The following is a 19,713-nucleotide window of genomic DNA, read 5'->3' as shown; positions in this document are numbered from 1 at the left end:
ATAGAAAATAATATCTTATTTTCATTTAAAAAAACACATAAAAACTCAATAATAATAAATATAGAAAAAATTACACATTTTCTTCATACTAAATTGTAAAATACAACATACAACATTTAGCGCATTTATTTAATGTTTTGATATTTAATTTACATTTCTTTTTTTTTGTTAAGTTTGATAGGAGTCTCTCATTTTCGATTTTACATATCCATTATTCACCCAGCTATAGGGAAGAGTAGTACAAAATTCGAACCCAAAATCTATGGTTTAATAAAACTTCATTCCACAACCATCACCACTTAAACTACCGTGAAAAACAATATTTAATTTATATTTCAATAAAAATATATTAAAATTATAAATTTAAATAATATAATTATAATTTAACCAAAACAATTCATCCTATAAAATATATTTATATATTAAAAATACAATTTAAATAACTAAAAATTATGCACCATCAAATTTAAAAAATGAGAAAACATCAAACAAGTATACTAATTACAGTCTCCACACATTTCTACTTCGATGTGGGTCCAAAACACGGTGCCGTCAAACTGAAGTGAAGTGAATGATAGGCGTGACACAAACATATAAACATCATATCATATTCAACCTTCTTTATTTGTTATCGTGACTCGGTGGTATTTTGTCAATAACTTTTTACACGAAACTGCTTTTGAGAGAGTGACAAAAATTGAATCATTGATTTTATTCGTAATTGCACTACTTGTTCTGCGATTTTTCTAAAAGTAACCGCCTTTTCTACGAAACTTTATATATATATATATATATATATAAATTTTATTTGTTTTTCAAAGTAATCGCTTTTTCTACTAAATTTCTCATGGACCACACGATGACTGCCTATGCCATCAGCCTGGAAAAGAGTGGCGGAGTTGCTGCCTGGCATCTCTCCCTTTCTCCTTAGCGGCGACAGCGACAGAAAATCACCAGATTCACTTCTATCTTGGTGGGGCAGATGCAGAAAATAGAGATTTGGAGAGTGATGCATGAAGGATGAGAGGATGAATTAATATTATATTATTAATTTTTAGTTTTTTTTCACAGAAATGGTTTTTTTTGTTTATTAGAATGAATAAAAAAATACAATATTGTTATCCTTTTGGTCATATCCTATCCAACTATCTATAGGTATCAGAAAACTTCATAACTTGTCCTTTTCACTTTGCATAATCTGACTGCTCATATAACTTGTTCCTTTTCACTGTGTACAATCTGACTGATTTAAAAAAGACTAAGAAGAATTGTACAACCGAGTACCTATAGGTATCAAAAATTTCTGCAAGCCTTGTTTCTCACTGAAAAAGTTTATCTTTTAGCATCAGCAAAAAGTTTATTTTTTTAGGATCACTGAGAATCCTAGGTACCTCTGAAAGGTGAGATAACAATAATAGAAATAATGCAGTTTACAATAGTAAATTCAATGTTGGACTTTTCAAAAAGTTTTTTTTTGTTATATTATAAGTTCTACAATTTTTTTTTGTTTCCAGGTGTTTTTGCTACATGACAAGGTTTATAAGTTTCTTATCTCCTTGTGTTTTTTTTTTTCAACTACCAATTTAATATAAAATTTATTCGAATTACAAAATATTTTTTGATATTTTTTAATTATTTTGATAATTAAATATTGTACAAATAAAATATTAAATTTATTATGATTTTCTTAAAATAAGAAACCAATTTCAGAGTATAGTTGAGGGTGGATGATGATTAATTTTTATTTTTATTTATTCTCTTTATAATTTTTTTTTTATAATTAAATATTGTACATATAAAATTATTAAAGTTATTATGATTTTTTTTAAATAAGAAACTATTGTAGCGATTATAATCACTTTTCAAAATTTTGCCTTAGCTTCGTTTTGAAGCCTCCCTACCAACCTTTCACACCAGCATGTCTTGCTTCGTCATGTACACAAGATTCAATGATTTTCATGTAGAATGACAACCTCTTTATTAGAGCTTGTTGCATTCCCCTCATGGGTTGTTCCTCCGAACTTGGTCCAGCTACAGGCTGAGTAGCTCCCTCAAGAAATTGCGCAATTCTGGAGGGTAACCAACCTTCCCTCCAGAAATTGTGTAATTCTATTTGGCAGCCTGCTGGGCTCCAGAATTGCGCAATTCTGCCAGTGAGGCTTCATCTAGAAAATTGTGCAATTCCTCCCAGCAGGGCTACTCAGCCTAAGAATTGCGCAATCCTGGGCAGCATTTAGCTGCTCTGCCTAGAAATTGCACAAATCTCCTGGGCAACTAGCTTAACTCCCTTCCAAAAATGCGCATTTTCTCCTAGCAATTGAGCAGCCTCTTGCATGTTCACTTGAGTTGATCGGTTCCCTCCGGGATAGAGCAAAACCAATTTTCATGCATGAACTTCTTCTCCCAAGGCAGCATGCAAAGGAATCCCTTGATTTAGGGATCTACTTTTAGCAGCTGGATGTTGCATGCAAGGATCATCTTGGAAACCTCCCACCAAGTGTCGCTCTTCCTAGATTTGTGGCATGCGCGTCACATCTTCGATTTTATCAAAACTCATGAACCGGACACTGCAGAGCTCATTCCTAACATCAACCTTACAACTCTAACATCTCACATTGCATCTAGGAGTCATTGGCACATTCAGCTCAATTTTTTTGGGGTAAGCCTGCTTTTCATGTCTTGTGTTGCATTTTAGGTGCTTTTTGTGTTTCGCTTCGTATGGATGTTGTCTATTTGATTTCAGTGAGCACTTGTTTTCGTTTTGATACATACTAGCTTGTACTAGCACCGTTTCAGTTTTCGTTGACATCTCACTACTGTCGCATGCATGAAACTGTTTTTCACGAACGGTTGCCGATTTGGCGACTCGCCTCACCCACATGCATATTGTTCCATTTTCTGAATCTGTCATTCACTGTTTTCATGCACAATTATTCACTTATACTTACACTCAGTATCGTCATGCGTTTCGAACCCACAAGTGTGGTTCATCATCAGGACTAGATGAAGAGGCAGACCATGGCAAAGGCTTAAATTGAGAGCAATGTAGAGACATAATTTCAAGTAACGACTATATTTGAACAACAATGTTTAAATTATAATATTAATTTATTAATATATTAAAAACAAATATTACTAAGTAACGACTATATTAAACAGCTAGTTTTTGAAAAAAATATTAATTTTCAAGAACTAGTAATATTTGGTGTTAATAATTAATATAGTCGTTACTTAATAATATTTGTTTTTAATATATTAATAAATTAATTTTATAATTTAAACATTATTGTTCAAATATAGCTGTTACTTGAAATTATGTCCCTACATTACTCTCTATTTAAGCCTTTTCCATGGCCTGCCTCTTCATCTCTACCTGATGATGAACCACACTTGTTGGTTCGAAAAGCGTAGGAAAAACAAATTCTCTCATGTGATTTCTACCGAAAGACTTTGTTTAATTAAAAAATATTGTTAGTTAACGAATTTAAAATTTATTAGTGAAATCAAATAATTTTTTTCATAAACAAATACAATGGGATAAACTCATTAATAATCAAATGAAAATTGATTCAAATCATAAATTTATATTTAATATACACTAAAAATAGTTAGGTACTTAGAAAAAATTAATATAAATTCATTTAATTATTATATAATTATTTTATATCATAAATTTATATTTAATATATACTAAAAATAATTAGGTACTTAGAAAAAAATAATATAAATTCATTTAATTATTATATAATTATTTTAAAAATAAAAAAACATAGTTGGGTAATTAGAAAAAATTAATATAAATTCATTTAATTATTATATAATTATTTTAAAAATAAAAAAACATAGTTAAGTAATTAGAAAAAATTAATATAAATTCATTTAATTGTTATATAATTATTAAAAATAAAAACCATTTATTTATATTATTTAGGTATTTATTGTTTATTACAAAATTTGGTTTAAGTATATAAAAATGAAATAAATTTTCACAAATAAATTAAATTATAGTAAAATAATTATATAATTTTTACCAATATCTCACAGTATATATGGCAACAACAACTATCATTTAAAGTATATCTATCTATACTTTACATGTAAAAAATTTTAGACAACCTTCTTAACAAAAACATTATCACTACAATACAACAACTACCATTTAAAATATATCTATCTATACTTTACACATAACATGTAAAACTGATTGGATTCTCCACAACCATAATGCAAAATTACAATTAACAAAATACCTCAATTTACCAATCCGTAAAACCTAAATTGACTTTATTCTAAACCTTAACACTAACTTGAATTCAATATTTTTACTTTAATTTGGTTATATTTAAACTTCTAAACCTTAACACTAACTTGAATTCAAATTTTTACTATAATTTAGCTATATTTAAACTACGGGAAAACTACTAGCGTAGCACTTGTTTATGTTGGAAATACTGAGGGGGTTGAACCAATATTTCTTTTCCCGACTATTGTTTTCCCAGTGAAACAATTTATATTCAGAACACAAGATGAACAACAATAATAAATTCTTTTATTAATATAATCTTCATAGTAAAATAGATACAATATATAAGTGGTTGCAATCAGTTGCCAAGCTCCAACTCGGACTTTGGTGAGGTTCCAACCTCCAGAGCACCAACTCTATTTCACCAAGACACCAATCTTGGACTTAGGAGCACCAACTCCCAAGGACATCAATCCTTCCATTTCCTGAGACACCAGTCCCAAGGACACTTATCCTTCCTACTTCTGAGGCATCAACCCCAAGGACTCCAATCCTTCTTACTTCTTAGGCATCAACCCCAAGGACTCCAATCCTTCCTGCTTCTGAGGCACCAGCCCCAAGGACTCCAATCCTACTTACTTTTGTGGCACTAGCCTCAAGTGTTTTGACCCAATCTTGTCAGGGTTCATTTGATAGTGATGTTCTTCTCTCAGAACTCTTCTCTACTGAGTTCTGTCTGATTATTGCTTCACTGTAGTCTCCAAGCTACAACATCAATGACAATCAGTCTTCTTATGAAGTAGTCTTCCCAATTCTTCATACTGCCCACACAGAGTGTCCAGTACCCTTCATGACTTCTGATAATGTCTTCACACAACTTTAGTCAGTCTACTGTTAGCTGCACTAAGCTCTGCATAAAGAACAACTTTCTGTTCAAGCTTATGTTCTCTGCTAGCTACTTCTCCCCTTCGACTGTCTGCTATCCTGTTGGCCCTTCGGCCCTCTTTCTGTTCTGCTGGATCCTCTCACTCCCTCTATCTCCTCCAGCTTATTTTCCACAGCGTTCAACAGCCTTCAACTCCCAAGCAACCCCTTCAAACAATTCTTTATTTTCTTATATCTGACACCCCTGGCCTTTGGCTTCCTTTCTCTGCAGGCTCTTCGGCTTCCTCAACGCTCGCTTATCTTGTCAGTTTCCTCCTCGGTCGCTATCATTTCCTCTGCGCTTGCTTGCTTCTTCGGCTTCCCGGATTTTGGTTTCCTCTGTCTATCCGAGCGTTCCAATATTCACAGGACATGTTCAGGAGGAAGAGAGGTCATATACACAGAGAATACTTATTACAAGTTAAAACCTGTAACAACGCTCCTTTTATCCATAATTATTTGACATACATAGGGCTTTACAGTGTAACGGACATGCCACGTCCTATCGCAATAGCAATCAGCTTGATTCTTAGTCTTCTGAGCTATTGGGAGCATTCCTTAACGTATCTCTATCTCCAAAACCCCACGCAAGCAATATCTAAACTGTATCGGATCCGCTCCTCCATAGTTTTATCGCAATCGAGGCTCAAGACTTTTGTGGGTCTTTAATAAGTCATGCCCTATTGCATAGCCAATGACCGATGACTGACTCCCTTGCTTCGATGGACCAGATGCGATATGGTATTAAACCATAGTTAATATGCCCACTGAGTCTGCAGCCTTATCGCAATTGGCGTTTTCATGTGGCAAGGCTTTACAACTTGCGATATAGCGACAGACGTAATATTACAATAGGCGCGATATAATAGGACCATCGGGTTTGCAATTGTATATCGCAATTGGTGGTTTTAATGTGGTAGGGCCTTAACCACTTGTGATACGTGACGGATGTGATGACAGATTAGGTCATATTGTAATGTGCGGCGGGTCCGCGTGGATATGCATTGCAGTTGGGAGTTGCCCTTGGCAGAGGTCTGATGCGATATTGCTATCGGCAATCGTAATGGACCGCTTGACATATTGTAGCGCTCGCTTCCAAAGTGCCGATGTGATTATCGCTATCGATGATCGCAAGTCACACAGGGTCAAGGCTCAACGTTAACGTAGACCCCTCATAACGATGCAATGTGCCAGACTTGATACAACTGAACACTCCCATGTATAGAGTTTCAAGTCCGCAATCTGTCTTCGATAGTGTATTTTCCCTAGAGCCAAGTCTTCCGCCTTTGATAGTGTTAAAGCATGCATACATGGGTTTTACGGGCCCGATAGCATAAATGTATATATATAAGGTTCTGCGCCTCTGATAGTGTAAAAACACATATGTATGATATATGCTCCTCTGCTTGTATCTGCATGCATATAGTTCTTTTGTGGCCCGATAGCTCCCGATAATATACATGCACCCATTGCTCCTCTGATGGCTCTGTCTGCTTCCTTATAGCTCTGCTTGTTCCTCTGTTGCTTCGATGGTTGTCTGCGTCCTCTGTTCACTCCTGTACTTTGGCATATATGTATGGTATATATATATGGCTCCTATGTAGCTCCGATAGCTCTATTTTGGCATATATGGTCCCCGAACGCTGTTTAAATGCATGCATAAATATATATATCTGAGTTCTTCTCCTCTTGGCTCCGTCTACTCCTCTTGGCTCATTATATCTAAGTTCTGCTCCTCTTGGTCCAATGTGGCTCCTCTGGCTTGACAGTGTCTTTCAAAGACCTCCTTGCATATATGAATTCCTCTCTTGCTTTGATATCCTGTAATATGCTTTGATATGCCTCCTTTGGTAACTCCTCTTGCTTATGGCTTGGCTATCTAGATGGCCTTGCTCCTACCTCTTTATGGATCGCTTGGCTTCCCTTAGGCTTCATGTCATCTTCTAGTACCTAGAATATTGCTATAGTGACATCAATGACAACCTGAGTCAACAATTTATAACTCTGAGTGAGTGAAATATTTTTACCACATTGGATTGTAATATTAACAAGAAATAGAATAACCATAGTGAAGTTAAGATTATTGGTGTTTTATAATACTTTTGATTAAAAATAACCCCCACATATAATTATAACTCATTCTACTTTTTTATTTAAAAAATATTTTATTTTATTTTAGAGAAATATAGTAAATAATATTTTATTTTCATTTTTAAAAAAAATATATATATATACACACATACGCCCTTTGTGGCCAGAAAATAGTGGCAGGAGTGGCGCCCTTTGTGGCCAGAAAATAGTGGCAGGAGTGGCTGCCTGGCATCTCTCCCTTTTTCTTTAGCGGCGACAGCGACAGAAACATCTGTGGGCCGAATCACCAGATTCAGTTGTATCTTGGTTGGGCAGATGCAGAAAATAGAGATTTGGAGAGTGATGCATGAAGGATGAGAGGATGAATGAACTCATATACACTCCATGACTATAATGATGACGAGGCAACTTTCCGCACTGGTGTCCTGAAATGAACGCTCCACGTCATTTCGTGGGTAGCAGGTTCGTTTATGTAGGTTCCTATTTTTTTATTAAAGTTAGGATATTTGACTGGATTATAGGCGAGGCCGTATGAATTTCAAACTTAGAGCTTCAACCAATATTATTTTAATAGTTAAATATAGCGTAAATATTATTCTAATAGTTAAATGAAAGTTATAAGTTATTACAGATCTGGTAAGAGAATAAGTTAGTTAAGTTACTATATGGAATAAAGTTATAGCTATAATGAAGTATAAAATATATCGAGATAATCTTAAATTTTTTTCTTTCTAAAATATATTTTTGGGTAAGTTTATTGTAAAATAAATATGAGATTAAGTTAATATAATCTATTTTTTCTGTAATCTGAAATTTACAACTTGTATATTAAATAAAGTTTTTTTTATAGAAATTATATGAGAATATTTTGGCCTAAGCGTTTCGAACCAAAAGCGTCGGCCAAAAAAGTTTCTCATGTAATTTCTACCGAAAAACTTTGTTTAATTCATTGTGAATCACAAAAGCTTGAATACAGAAACATATATATTCTTAAATATTTATTAAATTTTTTTTGATAATTATCAATTCATTGTAAAAAATCATTTTAAATTTGAGAATTTTTTTTCCAAACTATTTTATTTAATTAATCACTTCTTTATAATAAATATTATATTTATAATTAAATCTTATGTAATAAATTAATGAGGTTAACATAATTTTAATATTTAAAAAAAAAGTATGATGTAAAATCATATTTTATATTATTATTCATTGAACATTGTTAAAAAAAAATTATAGCTAATTTTTAATTTTTTTCACATAAATGTTTTTTTTTTTTAAGGACTTTTGGTCCTATCCTATCCAACTATCTATAGGTACCAGAAAACTTCATAACTTGTCCTTTTCACTGGGTATAATCTGACTCATCGTATAACTTGTTCCTTTTCACTCTATATAATCTGACTCCTTTTCACTGTATATAATCTGACTGCTCATATAACTTGTTCCTTTTCACTGTATATAATCTGACTGATTTAGAAAAGACTAAGAAGAACTGTACATCCGAGTAGCTATAGGTATCAAAAATTTCTGCAAGCCTTGTTTCTCACTGAAAAAGTTTATCTTTTAGCATCAGCAAAAAAGTTTATTTTTTTAGGATCACTGAGAATCCTAGGTACCTCTGAAAGGTGAGATAACAATAATAGAAATAATAAGTTTACAGTAATAAACTCAATGTCGGACTTTTCAAAAAGTTTTTTATTTTTTTGGTTATATTATAAGTTTTACAATTTTTTTGTTGTTTCCATGTGTTTTTGCTACATTACAAGGTTTATAGGTTTCTTATTTTCATTTGTTGATATAATTTAATCTGAATAAAAATAGTTTAATTAAAAAGTAATAATAATAATAATCTAAAATTATTATAAATAAACTTTGCCTTTGACTTATTAAAGGTTTATCTGGGATCTCGCGAAAGGATATAATTATAATATTTCTAATTTTTTAATTATGATAAATAAAAGCCGATTAAAATTACACCGATAAATTCTTAAATTTGGACACAGAAATTTAAACACATGTGGCTTGCAGAACGTCACATACACATTTTCCTTTCGAACATCTTGCCTCCTTCCCGAAATATTATAAGAATTGGTTAGAAATTGTTCATTATATTATAAGAATTGTTAGAAATTTGAACAATTTACCATGTACATAACACTTTATTATAAGAAGTGGACAGAACTTTGAATAATTCACAATGCACAGATCATGGAAAAAATGGACCAACTTTAACTAGATCGAGTATTCTGAATGCTTAACAGAAAAGTTCGATTGACCTTCCTGACTGGCGGACAGCAAAGCCAACGGTTATAATCAAAGTCACAATCAAAGTAAATTTGGGAAAAAACTTGCAGATATGGACAACTGCATATAATAATAACTGGATGTAACAAATGCAAGAGGAAGGTTCTTGACAACACAGAGGCGGAACAAAGTTGCAAGCTCAAGCAGATCCACTTTTGGTAAAAGAAACTTTAGAGACCCGGGCTATGAAGTGACGACGCAACATGAAGATCACGTGAAGGCAAAGAAAAAAATAGAGAAGGAGTTGCATGTGCTCAAGCAACAACTCAAGGAAGAACAAGAGATGCATAGATAAGAGAATGAGTTGCAACAAGAACAGGTACAACAACTGGCACAACATGCACCCACGGATGAAACTACACCCGTACAAGTTAAAGAGCCATTCCAATAGCTTACATGGAGCAAATATGGTAACCAGTGTTGTTGATCACAAGCAAGGGATTTCAACAGCATGCATGTCATCGTGCGCACACATGCGATCCCACCCATTCAACACACTCACCGAGGCAAAGACAAGAAGCAAGTCCAACTGGAGTTGAACATGCACTTGACAGCTGATGTGCATGACCACCATCACACACTGGAAGATCAGCATGGACACTATGCATCAGTGTGTTTCCGGTTTGGTCACACCCAAGAAGACCATGCGCATGTTAACAGATGAGTTGGATGCAGGAGTCACACCTATGCACCAGATGCAACGAAGGTGAGAGTTCGCTTCAACAAGATGTCATAATGGAGTGCATGCACACCATCATAGATGACCAATCTTGACATCAGCTCACCACCTTCACCATCCCAAGCATGTCAAAGAGTTGGTCTCACCACAATAGACTGAGTGTCAGTGATGTATTGCATGGCTTGTTCAAGCCATTTTGTCTTACATGGGCACATGTGCATTGTAATGTAACATCTTGTCAAGTGGAAGTTCAAGTGTCAATAGTTGGATGTAACAACCATAGAGTAGATAAAGAGTCATGAGGGTAGATGAACTGTCACAAAGGGGAATGTCAAGGGTCACCCCACCCTTTGCTATAAATAGAACCTCATAACTCATTGTAAAGGATTTTGGTCAGCCAAGCTTCCGATAAGACTATCTTGGAGAGAGCTTGGAAAATATTATAACGAGCCTTGGCTTCTCCACTATGCAGAGCTAGTACATCTCTTTGGAGGAGCAGGCAGTTGTGGTTGTAATGTTCCGCTATCGAAACTAGTGGTTGGACATGGATGCATTGCATGACTAGAACTTACACTTCTTAATATAACAAGAGCCAACACGTTTTGACATGCATATGTTGTATCGTATTCTAAGTTATTTGGTTTACTCTAAATGATATATGTATTGGTTTGCTTACACATGCATATATAGCTATTTGTGTATGTATGTATGAATCTTTCTTAAATGTGTTGTTGGTTTAACCATCACTTTGGATTTCTTGCTAACTTGCCTTCCATGTTGTGATGCATCTTCGCTCGTGTGTTCCCTTCTTAACTGCGTGTTATCACAGGTTTCCAAGGGGCACACTCATTTCAACCTCCATGTGTTAGAACCTCTCATGCACCTTCCTTGGCTCACTGCAGCTGTGACACCCTTGCTACCAACAGAGTTATCTTACTTGCCTCTGTGCGAACTTGCGGTCAAGGCATTACCGTACGACCCACTGTTGGGACTCCTACACCAAACGGTTTGAGGTCTAATTGGGACTTCTTACTGGGGAGATCCCCTTACATGTTGGTGGGTCCAGCACCGTCAACAGAAACTAAGTTATAACATTGTATAATTGTGAATGGTTAGATTTGGTTTATTTAATTCACATGGTCTCTAATTAGCGATGAAGGATTTCTTTAAGTTTGACACTATTTTATAACTAATCTTATTTGAGCCGAAAAAAATTTAATTAATCTTTAATAACTAACAATTTATATTTCAATTACATAATTTATTGAAAAATTTGATAGACCTTATGTGCATGCATTCAATAATGGGTTATAGCAAGATGATCTCCTCAAATCTTCTATTCCTTCCATGTACTTTTCACTTTTAAGAACAATGGCTAATATTAATTTAAATTTCATAAAAAATATTAAAGATATAGAAATAAAAACTATTTAAAAAAACCTAAATCAATCTTAATAACATCATCCTACATCATCCTACACATGGGTAAATCATAACTAATCTTAATCTAATTAGAAAAAAATTAAAAAATATTTTATAATTTATTTTTTGATTTATATTTATAGATATTAATTTTAGTTTTCATGTATAATAGATTTTTGTAATAGTTTAAGATCACGATGATAGTAATTTTTTGTTTTCACTTACTGGTTCACGAATACCTGGGTGAGTGGGTAGCCGCTACGTCCAGGGTTTTAAACACTGAGTGGACGCCACCCGAAGGGCATCAACACCCCTCGCCCTATTTACTGACCTAACCCCAAGAGCTTTCGGGATTCGACCCTGTGACCTCCCATTGGCGAGGCACTTGATTTGACCGATTGAGCTAACTCTTGGGGCTCACGATGATAGTAATATATTAATAAAGAATATAAATTTGAAATTTTAAAAAATGGCGGCCTATAATAAAATATTTAAAAATATATAAATTAATATTTTGAAAAATATTTTTTTATTAACTATTAATAAAAAATAATTATAAAAAATTAAATAATAATAAAAATAAATTAAACAACAAATTAATACAAAGATTTTTTTTTAAGATAAAGATCCATATCTAAATAACAATTTCTACAATAAAACCACATTATTATTAATATCGTATCAAATCTATCCTAAAATTTCAAATTTTATAATATTAAAAGATAAAAAACATGTTCAAATGATATAAATTTTTTATGATATGAAATTTATGTTCTCATGAATACAAGTTTTTATTGAAAAGAGAAGTCCCTTATCCAATTTGACATACTAAATATCTAAATAGTTGTTTGTGAAAATTTATCTTATAAATAAAATTATATTGAAAAGAGAAGTCCCTTATCCAATTTGACATACTAAATATCTAAATAGTTGTTTGTGAAAATTTATCTTATAAATAAAATTATTTGTTATTATATTATTATAGTGATATATAGGGTCCATGTAGTGGTATTATTTGAGTGTGTATCAAAAAATTTATAAAAATATTTAGCTATTTTCTACGTTAAACTTTAGTGTTTGAATTCCTAAGAAGTGACGTCAGCTAACACCAAAGCTACATAACCGAAAGCAAGACATCAATGGATCAATTGCATTGATTAAAGATCGTGTCTCTGATCATCGTGCAGGATTCCTCGACGATAGATGATGCTTGACATCAAACACATAAGGATAAACCATACAAATGTATCATGAACAACCCTACGACTTCCCCATGCTCCCCTGAGAGGCTTTCCTTCAATTGTCCTCACACCTGACTCAAATATTCTCCCACTCGCTCTTCAATAGTCCCAAATTTACTCCCCTTAGCCGTCAGCAATTCGATCCGCAGCAGAAGCTACCCCACTTTTCAGGTCACCCAATTCAACAGTAGACTCATATGCTGGTGCCATTTCTCAGTACAAAGCACCACAATCATCTCTAATGGACACTGTTATTGCAATTACAACAAATCACAACTTCGCTACCTCCCTTGCAACTGCCATCACACCAATAATTAGCGGCCAATCCAAAAATGCCAATAGTATTCCATCACAAGATCCTCCATTTGCTTCGACTGAATTACCGCAGTGATTCCTAGATCATAATTTATCTTCTGCCATGGAGGAGTAATCTTTTTACCACAAACATTTTGTAGAGGGAAATTTCTTTGCAGATATAACACCTGTGTATGCCTGCGAAGACGGCCATTCTATGGAGTAACATGATTTGTTGAGAGGTGGCGACGTTGATTACAAGCGTTGGAGTAGCAATTGTGAGTACATGTTGTGTTCATAGTCATTCGTATAGAGAAGACGCTAAACATTCTTTGATATACAAGGTTTTCTCCATACTTTCTATCTGGTTGGAACGCTATAGATCAATTTTCAAACAAGAATAAGGAGAGAGATAATGGCTTTGGGAATAGACACTTCACATCACATTTTAAGACTATATTCTTTTCAGCGGTATTCCAATCGAGGTTACAGGCATATCTTGAAATATTAGTACACTGCATGTTGGTTTCCCTTACTTGAAATGACAAACGACGTTGGTTTCCCTTACTTGAAATGACAAACGACTATTGTGAATATGCTAGGAGATCACTTTGAACTTCAGATGTTGGTAATTGACAATTAATTAATGTAAATTTTGGTAAATTGTATTAGTTATTGACAAGTTAGTTTCATACCGAATCAGTAGGTATGTAACTGAGGAGGCTCATATATAACACTGATGAATGCCCGAACTATTGTAAGGAGAATCATTTTATTGATTAAATAGAAATTCTAATGCCTTGTCCCGTGGATGTTTCCTTGACACCCTCGCAGGATTTTACCACATAAATCTTTAGTTTTTACTTGTATGGTTATGTTCAGTTGCATTCCCTTTCTTGGTTAAATTAACCTTCTTTCTTGATCAGTAACCTATTTTATAACTACAATTGGTATCAGAGCAGTTTGAGTTGTGTTTGGAGGTGAACGACTGGTTGAAATAACTTGCGTGCTGGTCGAGGAGCGAAGTGTTACCTACGTGGACTGGCAAAGTGGCCTGGGTGAACGACTGGTTGAGGAGCAAAGTGTTACTTGCGTGGACTGGCAAAGTGGCCCGTTCTCAATGCGCAGAGCCATCAAAGCCGTTAAGACTGCGTTGAAATAGCAAGCTGCGTGGAGCCTTTGAATGGCTGCCCGTTTCTGTTTGCTGCCTTCTGCGTGCCCTGCGTGGCCCATGCTCAGCGTGCAGAGTCGTCAAAGCGTCAAGACTGCGTCGAAACAACAAGCTGTGTGGAGCTGCGTGGACTGGCAAAGAGGCCCGTTCTCAGCGTGCTGGCCACCTGCATGTGAAGGAAGCCCTGCATGGCTGCATGTGAAGGGTGGAACCTGCCTACTGCAAACCATTTCCTGTGTGTGAAGGGAGGGACTTGCGTGCTGGCCAAGGAAGCAAGCAGAACCACAACGAGGAAGAATGCTGGCCATCTGCGTGTTAAAAAATGGTATTTTTTGCAAATCTGTTGAAGGGTTTTTTTTAGTTATTATTATTATTATTATTGTTTTATTTTGTTTGGTTTTGTTTTTTTATTTTTTATTTATATTTTATTTTATTTATATTTTATTTTTTATTTATTTTTTATTTTTTATTTTTTTCTGGAAGAGTTACAGAAAAATCTGAATAGGGATTTTTTACCAGAAATTGAAGAAACCCTAAGAGGAAACCAGAAGTTGAAGAAACCCTAAACCCTTGTTTTCTTTGAGAAACCTAGGTAAAAAGAATGATAAACCCTAAACCCTTGTTTTCTTTGAGAAACCTAGTCAAAATAAGGATTTGTAAGAAAGAAATGACCAAGATGTCGAATGCAAAGTTCGAGGTGGAGAAATTCACCGACAAGAGCAACTTTGCTCTATGGAAACTAAAAGTTAGGGATTTGTTGGTGCAACAAGGGTTGCACAAAGCATTAAATGGGACAAATAAGAAATTTGCAAGCATGAAGATTCAGACTGGGAGGACTTGAATGCCCGAGCTCTCAGTACCATCAGGTTATGCCTGGTGGATGAAGTTCTTTGAAGAGAGTACAACTTTAGGCTTATGGGAAAAACTAGAAAAACTATATATGACAAAGTCATTAACTAATAGAATTTATTTGAAAATACAATTGTATAGTCTTCGAATGAAGGAGGGTTAAAAAATTGCAGAGAATTTAAATGTTTTTAATACACTATGTGCTAATTATCAGATATGGAAGCTAAAATTCAGGAAGAAGACAAAGCTATAACCTTGTTGTGTTCTCTGCCCAAGTCATGGGACCACTTTGTAACTTCAATCAGTTTAAGCACCACAGCTTCTTTGAAATTTGAATCAGTTGTGAGAGCTCTATTACCTGAAGAAGTATGAAGGAAATCTAGTACTGAAATAGCTGCATCAGAAGCCATGATAGCTAGAGGTTGGCAAAAGGAAAGAGGAGAAAAAACAAGGGGGTCTTCCAGATCTAAATCAAAAGGAAAGAAGTGTAAGGCAAAATGTTGGCAATGCAACAAAATTGGACACCTTAAGAAAGACTGTTGTAAAGAGTATGATAACCCGAAGAAGGAAGAAAATCAGGTTGATTCAAGTATGATAGAAGAAGTTTTATCTGTCGAGAAATTATGTATGATAGATGAAAATTCACCTATATGTAATGTCTCTCAGGGTTTTGAAAGTTGGTTGTTATACTCTGGTGCTTCTCATCACATGTGTCCACACATAAATTGGTTTACTTCGTATGAAGATGTAAATGGTAGTTCTATGTTTATAGGTAATAATGTATCATGTCATACTATTGGGATGGGAAATATCATGATTAAAATGTATGATAAAAAAATAGAACATTAACTAGTGTTAGACATGTACCTGAATTGAAGAAAAGTTTGATTTCTTTGGGAGTGTTGGATTCGGATGGTTATAAGTTTACATGTTAGAATGAAGTGCTGAAAGTCTCCAAAGGCGCCCTAATTATTATGAAAGCAGAAAAGGTCAGAAATCTTTACAAACTCAAAGGAAGTACTCAGGTCAGAGAAGCAACGATTGTGTCAGAAAAAGAAGAAGAAGGTACTCACCTATGGCAACGAGAAAGGTCTTTAGATACTGATGAAATGTAAATCTCTTCATGATATGAAATCTTTGAAGTTGGATTTCTGTAAATATTGTGTGTAATGAAAACAGTGTAAACAAAGATTTAAAACTGGAAATCATAATAATAAAGATATTTTAGACTATATTCATTCTGATCTGTGGGGACCATCTCCTCTTGTATCATATGGAGGTGCTCTATATTTTCTAACATTTATTAATGATTTCTCCCGTAAAGTTTGGGTCTTTATGCTGAAAAAGAAAGCTGTTGTATTCAACATCTTTAAACAATTTAAAGCAATGGTAGAGAAAAGAATAGGCAAATCAATTAAATGTTTAATAACTAATAATGGTGGTGAATTTACTTCAATAGAATTTGAACAATACTGTAAGGATGAAGGAATTGTTAGACACAAAACTGTTATCTATACTCTTCAACAAAATGGTGTTGCTGAACGTATGAATCAGACTCTTATGGAAAGAACCAGAAGCATGATCAACAATGCTAACTTGAAAAAGGAGTTGTGGGCAGAAGCAGTATCCACTGCTTGTTATTTAGTTAGCAGATCACCTTCAATAGAAATTAATTGTAAAATTTCTGAAGAAGTTTGGTCAAGTCAATCTTGTGATTATTCACATTTAAGGATATTTGGTTGTTATGCTTATGCTCTTATTCCTAAAAATCAACGTTCAAAATTAGATCCAAAATCTAAATGTTATGTCTTTGTTGGGTATGACTATGTGGTGAAAGGATACAGGTTGTGGGATCCTACATCGCAAAAGATAGTCATTAGTAGAGATGTAACATTTGATGAATCTTCTCTTTTAAAATCAAATGTTGAAAGAATTGAACAGGAACAGGTATCACCAAATCAACAAATTCAGTTGGAGGCTAGACCTTTCAGTGATAGCCAAGAGGAGGAAGAGAATTCTGGAGAAAAAAGTGTTGAAGATACAAAGGAAACTGTTGAAGTTTCTGAACCAGTTCAACAACCAGTCACTCTAAGAAGGTCTACAAGGGAAAGAAAAACTCCCAAAAGGTATGAAGATTCTACTTCATCTTTTTCTTTGACTACTGAAGATGGGGACCCTTCTTGTTATCAGGAAGCAGTAGATGATACAGATAGTGAAAAATGGAAAACGTCTATGGAAGAAGAAATGGATTCCTTAGCCAAGAACAATACCTGGGATCTTGTAGAACTTCTTGAAGGGAGAAGTGTTGTTGGATGCAAATGGGTCTTCAAACTGAAACGGAAAGTTGATGAAAGTATCAAAAGGTATAAGGCGAGACTGGTAGCAAAAGGGTATTCTCAGGTTGAAGGTATCGAATTTCATGAGATTTTTTCACGAGTTGTAAAACTTGTTTCTATTCATATGGTGTTGGAACTAACTGCATTACTTAACCTTGAGTTAGAACAGTTAGATGTTAAAACAACTTTTCTACATGGTGATTTTAATGAAGAGTTATATATGGAACAACCAGAAGGTTTTGTATAAGGTTGCAACAGAAGATTAGTTTGCAAGCTCAAGAAATCATTGTATGGTCTGAGGCAGTCTCCCAGACAATGGTACAAGAAGTTTGACTCCTTCATGGTGAGCCAGAACTTTATTAGAAGTGAGTATGATCATTGTGTATACTTCAAAAGTTTCAATGGCATATTCATTATCTTAGCTTTGTATGTTGACGATATGCTTATTGCAAGCAAAAGCATGGAAGAGATCAACAGGTTAAAGGCTCAGCTCTCTAGGACGTTTGATATGAAGGATCTTGGAGCAACAAAACATATCTTGGGCATGGAGATACACAGAGACAGGAAAAATGGTAAGCTTTGGTTATCACATCAGAAGTATGTGGAGAAAGTATTTGAAAATTTCTGTATGAAAAATGTGAAACCTGTTAATGTTCCATTAGCTTCCCATTTTAAGCTTTCTTCGGTTTTGAGTCCTAGAACTGATGAAGAAAAGCAGTATATGTCTCATGTACCATATGCAAATGTTGTAGGCAACTTAATGTATGCGATGGTATCTACAAGACCTGACATTTCACATGCAATTGGAGTTGTCAGTAGGTTCATGGCAAATCCAGGTGAAGAACATTGGCGAGCAATGAAATGGGTGCTTTGATATCTAAGAGGCACAAGTGACCATTGCATCATCTTTAATGGTAGTGAAGGATTAGTCTGCGGATATGTAGATGCTGATTATGCAGGTGATTTGGACAAAAGAAGATCTACTACAGGTTATGTATTTATTCTTGCAGGTGGAGCAATTAGTTGGATGTCAAAGCTTCAAGAAACAATTGCGTTGTCCACTACCGAAGCAGAATATATTGCTGCTTCAAATGCCAGTAAAGAAGCAATCTGGTTAAAGGGTCTACTTGATGAGATTGGAAGGACGCATGAGAAAGTGAATGTACTTTGTGACAATCAGAGTGCTATTCACTTGGCTACAAATTTTTCTTATCACAGCAGAACCAAGCACATTGATGTAAGGTATCATTTTCTGAGACATGTGATCAATGGTAGAAAAGTAGCTCTTCAAAAGGTCCATACACGTGAGAATTGTGCAGACATATTCACAAAGCCAGTTACAGTAGAGAAGTTGCAATGGTGTTTAGCTTCTTTTGGCTTGCAAAAGAGATGATGAATGGGCATGGGCAAGGGATTAGGAAAATTGTTGTCAAGGTGGAGTTTGTTGGTAATTGACAACTAATTAATGTAAATTTGGGTAAATTATATTAGTTATTGACAAGTTAGTTTCATACTGAATCAGTAGTTATGTAACTGAGGAGGCTCATATATAAAACTGATGAATGCCCGAACTATTGTAAGGAGAATCATTTTATTGATTGAATAGAAATTCCAATCCCTTGCCTCGTGGATGTTTCCTTGACACCCTGTCAAGGTTTTACCACGTAAATCCTGAGTTTTTACTTGTATGGTTATGTTCAGTTGCATTCCCTTTCTTGGTTAAATTAACCTTCTTTCTTGATCAGTAACCTATTTTATAGCTACATCAGATCCATAACTATGTAATTTGTTATTTTTACCATAATTGTTTTTAGAGGATTACAAAATGTATGGTCAGACACAATGGTAATCATCAATTTTTTAGACAACTAATAATAATGGGTGATCCTTGATATAGTAACAAGATGGCTTGTGAGGTCTTTCAATTATTTTCAATGTTTCAGCCTTTTTATATGAATTCATAACGAAATGCCTCATAAGTATGACTTTTAGGATAATTAGATATATAAACATGACTAATTAGCACTGTAACTAGAAATATCTTACACAACTATCTAAATTAGGCACATTAAATCTTGCAATGTGGAAGAAATGCTTATTTGTTAAATTATTGGATGGTCAATAGAAGCAACATCTGCATGCACACACACGTCATC

This window comes from Pinus tabuliformis, chromosome 2_1 (assembly GCF_031772625.1).
Source record: "Pinus tabuliformis cultivar Carrire ecotype Pingquan chromosome 2_1, CPIR1, whole genome shotgun sequence".
Classification (NCBI taxonomy): Eukaryota; Viridiplantae; Streptophyta; class Pinopsida; order Pinales; family Pinaceae; genus Pinus; species Pinus tabuliformis.
The sequence above is the reverse complement of the archived record's forward strand: the minus strand, read 5'-3'. Positions refer to the sequence as shown.